Below are 6,000 nucleotides of genomic sequence, written 5' to 3' on the forward strand. Positions count from 1 at the left end.
CGCAAAAACCGCTGAACCGAAACCACAGCGATGCTTCAACCGTGGTGAACTGTGGTATCCTGTGGTGTACTGTGGTGAACTGTGGTACTAGTGTGGCCATAGATAGTGGTGGAGTAAGTGGTCCATCGAGCTCACTTCACTTTTCCATTTGTAGGGTTTCATATGGAAAAAATGTCTGCGTTAACGTTTCTTTAGTTTATGATTCAACAATTTGAAATGCCCCGCTGTAATTTATGAATTTAAAATATGTGGAAAATCTGTCTTTTTTGTGTTTGTATATACTACGTTTGTAGCATTATATGTTTATACAAATATAGTAGAACCATGGTTATTTGATTATTACAGTACAACCTATAACTTAATAGCTTTATTAATACAGGGACATATTAATTGTATTTATTGTTGAAAATGAATGTTGGATCTGCTGTACCATTGTTAGCGAGTTCAGCTATTTCAATAAACAGGACAACTTTTTAAAAGCCCAGTATGCAAGAAGACCTTGATCCAGAAAGCTACGAACATTTCTGAAGATGGAACTGACTATTTTAAGATTATTAGACGAGAACCTTAACCATTTACCTACCCAGTATAAAATATTGTTTACAAGTTTAAAAATAGTGAGGTATTGCAAAAGAATTTGCTCTTTCGTTGCCTAATAATATGTTTTGTACTACTATTCTAAAAAAGACCGTTGAATGTGTATTAGTTCGGTAAAATGTTATTCTTTTACTTGCTTCATTTTTAATTTTTCCTACCATACAGTTCTCTATGCCGTATATCTATCGTAGTTTTTTTTTTTTTTTAGGTTTTATTGGGTTTTTGAATGACTTTGTTATTTGTAGGATTTCTGGCCTAAGCACGGGATATGACTCCAGATCCAAAAACTTTGTGAAAATTTGTTTTCTACTAATCGTGATGAAATCTCTCAACAATTACCCATAAAAAATTTACAATATTTCATACTTAAATTCAGCTGTAAATCAATTTTTTACCATTCCAACTATACCCTCTATCCTCACTACATTCTATCTGTATATATACTGTATATATATCTGGATATATCCACAACATCAGAGCGTGTAAAGTTGTAGTAGCGGTGTTCCCACCATACGCAGCATTAGCCTAGACCTTCGAGACGCATGTTAATGGTTCGTAGCTGACATAACTCGCATTGTATTGTAATATGAGATGAGATCTGACTTGTGACGTATTGAAGCGGCCTGTCAACGGAGATATGATCAGCGGATACATCCGTCATACGCGTACATACGTTCATACGTCCCACATGCGTATCTGATGTCGGTGAGCTACGCTGCAAACTGCACTGCGCAGGTTCAACTTAAACAGGATTCGCGATTCAAATATTTGGAAAAGTCTGGGTTATCCTTAGTATAAAATTTGATACTGCATTTATCGAATGGTATCGTACATTGAGTCCTCGTAATCAGTCACTTTCAAGAATTAAACCGTGCCGAATCACAGATAATCTATAAGTATAAAAGAGGATGTTTGTATCATTGAATAGGTTTATACACCATCAATTTCGTGATCCGTCCAATCGGCTCCGCCCCAGTGGCTCTGGAGTTTCCCATGTTAACCTTATGAGAAATGGAATTAATGAATCTTAACAGCTGTTTCAATTAAACAAGTTGGTTCTGTTCTATGATGTTCAATAGCATTAAAGTTACAAGGATTACCAACAGGGTGCAGCACTATTATTTCTTTTACATTTATGACAACAGCTAATTTGCAACCAAAAGGTGAGTGAGCGTAGCGAACGAACTTCAACCAGGACGTGATTGAGCCATGCGAACGAGATCATCTTGAAAATTAAGAAGTTAAACGGGGCAAAGCCCGCGGGTTACAGCTAGTACTGTATAAAAAGTCCTCATTTGACGAATAGTGTAAGTATCCGCTGTTATATAGCGTCAAGCAGGTTGTTAATACATACATAGGCCTATAAGGTAATTTTCCCGAGATTGTCCAAAAACTGTCAAACCAAGTCTAAAGGCTTGTTTAGTGTACACAATAAATTTCTTATATTGAAGAATATATTTCCACACACAATATATTTCCGCATTAGTGGCTATGTTGGATTATTGGATGCCAGGCCACTAGGAGTTTCCTGAATTGTTAAATGGTATACAAGGGATTTCATTCATTTAAAAAACGTTGCTCTACTCAAATTTGCTAATATTATAAAAAACACTTTTCATCCCACACTGTTGTAAAAATCATTAATAGCTGAAAAAAATAAATCACACCCAGTCCATCATTCCTCTATTCTCTTCCTCTATGCCACATCATTACACTTTATATACATGTACCTCACAATCACCCGAAGCTATTGATAAGTCATACTACAAAATTCCACCCTATGCTAAATTCTTCTATTTTATCCCACGTTATTATAAAAACATTTCCTTTTCGAAATTCTAATCCAGCCTAAAGTTTTCCAAACTATATCGTCCCACCATACTTAAAACATCCCTCTAATTCAAGAAAAAATTTATTTCATACCGAGTACCCTTCACAATACAGTTAACCAACCATTTATATATCCTACTTCTCAAACAAGGTCAAAAACTCAACCCAAAAGTCTTCCACTCCTTCACTAACACCCCACTGACTGGCTGGGTAGCCGAGTGGTTAAATTGCTCACTTAACAATCAAAAGGTCGCCGGTTCGATCCTGAGAACAGCCAGTAGCTTATTGACGGTTCGAAACTGGACCATGCTGTTCATGATCATTTGGCTTTAAATAAATGATCCTGGCTAATGAAACAACTCATCTTAGTCAGTAACAAAGCTAAACAGATCGTCTCACACCATTCTACACTTATCCTTCAATCATATTTGGGTTAAGATACACACACCTAGGTGGCGTCCCCATCTCAATGATTGATTGATTGAGTTCCACTAAAATCATGAAAAGCCTTAGGATGTTTCAAGTCAGTATTTCTCCTGTAGACTTCATCTTTACAATCTTCCAAGGAGTATTTTTTCCAACTCCCATATTCGTATAGTATATCGCGCACAAGATGTACAGCAACACAGATTAACACGCACGAGTTTCCCAGACCCACGATGACGCAGCAAACTCCACAAAGCGAGGCGCGGTCAACGTCATACAAATTGTACACTTTAATTTCGTATTGAAGTGTTAAGTTGGCAGCATTGTCCCGCTTCCGTGTCCGGGCGGGGCGGTCGACCGTGTAACATGAATATCGTTATTACAGGTAACCTTCGTGTGATTGCCTCGTTGAAATTATAATGCGGATCGCCCAGGAATTCCGGTTATACGGGGATATCCGGTGTATCAGTATGTACCGGGCGGGTCGCCAATCTGTGTATTGTGCTGAGGTTGCCTCATCTAGCAGCGAGGTCGTCCATCCATCGTCACATGGGACTATCTGGGTCATCGAGAGCGTTAGGTTGCTGATATAGGATGCTGTGAAAACAGAGATGTAGATGCCTCCAACATAGTGACTAGAATCTCTAGAATCAAAGACAATGCAGAATGATGGCTTATCCTAGCATCTGGGTCAATCTAGAGCACTTGGGCAACGAAGTATAGCTGTTTGTGATGAAAATATTGATGAAAATACTTTGAAATAATGAAATTTTACGACGGAAATTTTTTGGATTTTTGGTTTGCAGAGTAAAAGAGTTTGGATGAAAAAGATGTTGTTGATGCCTTCGACATAGTGACATAGGCTAGAATCAAAGACAATGCGGAAGGACTTATCCTAACATATTCTGGTCTCCCTTAGTCATTCTGGCAACTTAGTATAGATGTTTTTGATTAAAATATTGATAATGATACCTTAACATAGTGAATTTTGGAATCGAAAATTAGAACTTGTAGTTGAAAAGTCATGATTTTTGGTAAATAGTGAATTCCAGAAGCAAAGCTAATGCTGAGTTTGGTGGTGATGTCTCATTTCAGCATTAAGGCAATCACATTGGGTAACCGAGTATGAATTTTGTGATGTAAAAACATTGATAATACACTTCACATATCTAATATCACAAATTATTTTATAAAGGCAAAATGGTGTAGGGTACTGGCTGAAAATATTTACTTTTTCTGCTCTAGCATGATTCACCCCAACCACTTGATCAAACTAGTCTCCAGTTGACTGTAGAACCATCCGACTGTAGCTAAACCAATCACACTCTATTATGTTCCAGGTGGCGGATGGATCTTCCAGTGCCCTCGAGGTTAACCGCGGACGTCATCGTGTGATGATCACCCGAGGACCCTCCAGGAGTCAAGCGGTGGAAGACCCTCGGCCACGGCGCTGCGGGGAGTCGTCTCCTGGAGTGCAGCGGGAGCTACTGGACTATTGCGAGAGTTGATGAACCAGAGGCTGATTAGGTTTAATGTGGTTTTGATATGAAAATCCCAATTTGCGTTTGTTCATGTAACAATCAGAGCTTGAAAATGTTTTAGTTTTAAATGTTGAACATTTGAAATGTCAAAATAAAAGAATATTCACATAAAACCAATATCTGTTTGATATTTACAATTCAATAACAACCACTTTTGCAGAACATTTAATATCATATATGTAAACTTTACTTTTTAGCAATAAATACGTTTAATTTTTCCTAGTTTTATTTCCTGTTAAGGAACTAACCCTACTGTTTTTATTTAAATATATAGACTTCATGATTAAAAATGCAACATAGTTGTAATAACCTAAAGTGGACATCATTTATTAAGAAAAGGTTAAGCTACATTTTTAATAGTGGTGCATAATCAATGGTGGGCTGACCGAAACAGTCTGAAGAAGGCCGTCAAAAAGTAAGTGAAGTGCAAAAAAAATGTGCAAAGTAGACAATAATTATAGCATATTTTGGGGAAAATGTATACACAAGTGACTTAACAATTACAAAAATGTTTATAAAGCCCTTATTTTATCTAGTACCTCTTTTATGGAAACAATTATAAAAGTTGTATTGTGCTATCACTTTTTATTTAAAATAAATAAAAGAAATACTAGGCAATTTATAAGGCTGGTTGATTTATGGAAAAGGCGTTTCTATTTAATTGTCTGTGCCTCTACTATCTTTAAAATTATTTAAGACTAGCAGAGTACCCGTCCTTCGTACGGGGTTGGCATATAAGTATAAAATGCTTATTGCAGTTATACTCGATCTTTGCGCTTGCAATGTGAGAAGACACGGTTTGAGAAAATTTGCTTCCTCGAATTTACGGTATGCTATAGTATTACACATCTACCATAGCCATAATGTTCTACCACTTCACCTACACAATAGAGAAAGAGATTATAAAAAATTCACAAAATATAACAATTTATTCGTGAATTAAAAAATAAACATAACTGTAAAGAATCCTACTTTTAAAGTTAATAAATAATGAAAAAAAATAATAATGCTGCACCCTGTTGGTAAATCTTATAACTTTTTAATGCTTATGCATCATAGAACCATAGACTAACCAACACAAGTAGACTTCTCATCCCATTGTAAATTTTGAAGCATGTTTTTCGTGTCTAGTTCATGTAAGTGACACAAAGGCGCTAGTGTCGATGAAACTTTGTTTCCGTTATTTTAGGGTTAGTTTCTTGATTTGTGCTTTACTGTTTGGTTATATAACTAGGGGACAAGTTATTGTTTATGATTAGATCGTATTATTTGGTTAAACGAGGTTTTAAATGGCTGTAATAACGGGAAACAAATTGTAAACAAAACATGACCTCTACATAAACCGTACATGAACTAACAATAAAATTATCTTCAGCTGTTCCATAAGGATGAGAAATCTACTAAGGGAGTATGTTTTATCTATGATAGAACCAACTCTTTTAGTTGAAACAGCTGGCTAAATTCTTTAATTCCCTTTAAATATGAATACTCATAAGGTTAACATGGGGAACTGCAGAGCCACTGGAGTCCCCAAAGGAATGCCCGAAAGGATTTTTGAAATAAGAATATGCCTATATGTTAATCGGGAATATGAGCTATCATCATG

General features: G+C 36.3%; 1 long non-coding RNA gene across 1 annotated transcript in view; it reads left to right on the top strand.

Annotated features, from left to right (window-relative positions):
* LOC129001091 (uncharacterized) overlaps positions 1-4,531 on the top strand; it is a 198,320-nt gene extending 193,789 nt beyond the window's left edge. The window contains exon 3 of the long non-coding RNA XR_008491386.1: positions 4,194-4,531. This is a non-coding gene — a long non-coding RNA (uncharacterized LOC129001091). The remainder of the gene's footprint in view (positions 1-4,193) is intronic.
* The last annotated feature ends 1,469 nt before the right edge of the window (positions 4,532-6,000 follow it).

This window comes from Macrosteles quadrilineatus, unplaced genomic scaffold, assembly GCF_028750875.1.
Source record: "Macrosteles quadrilineatus isolate MER2022 unplaced genomic scaffold, UCM_ALF_1.0 Scaffold_8__2_contigs__length_117827958, whole genome shotgun sequence".
In the NCBI taxonomy this organism is placed as follows: domain Eukaryota; kingdom Metazoa; phylum Arthropoda; class Insecta; order Hemiptera; family Cicadellidae; genus Macrosteles; species Macrosteles quadrilineatus.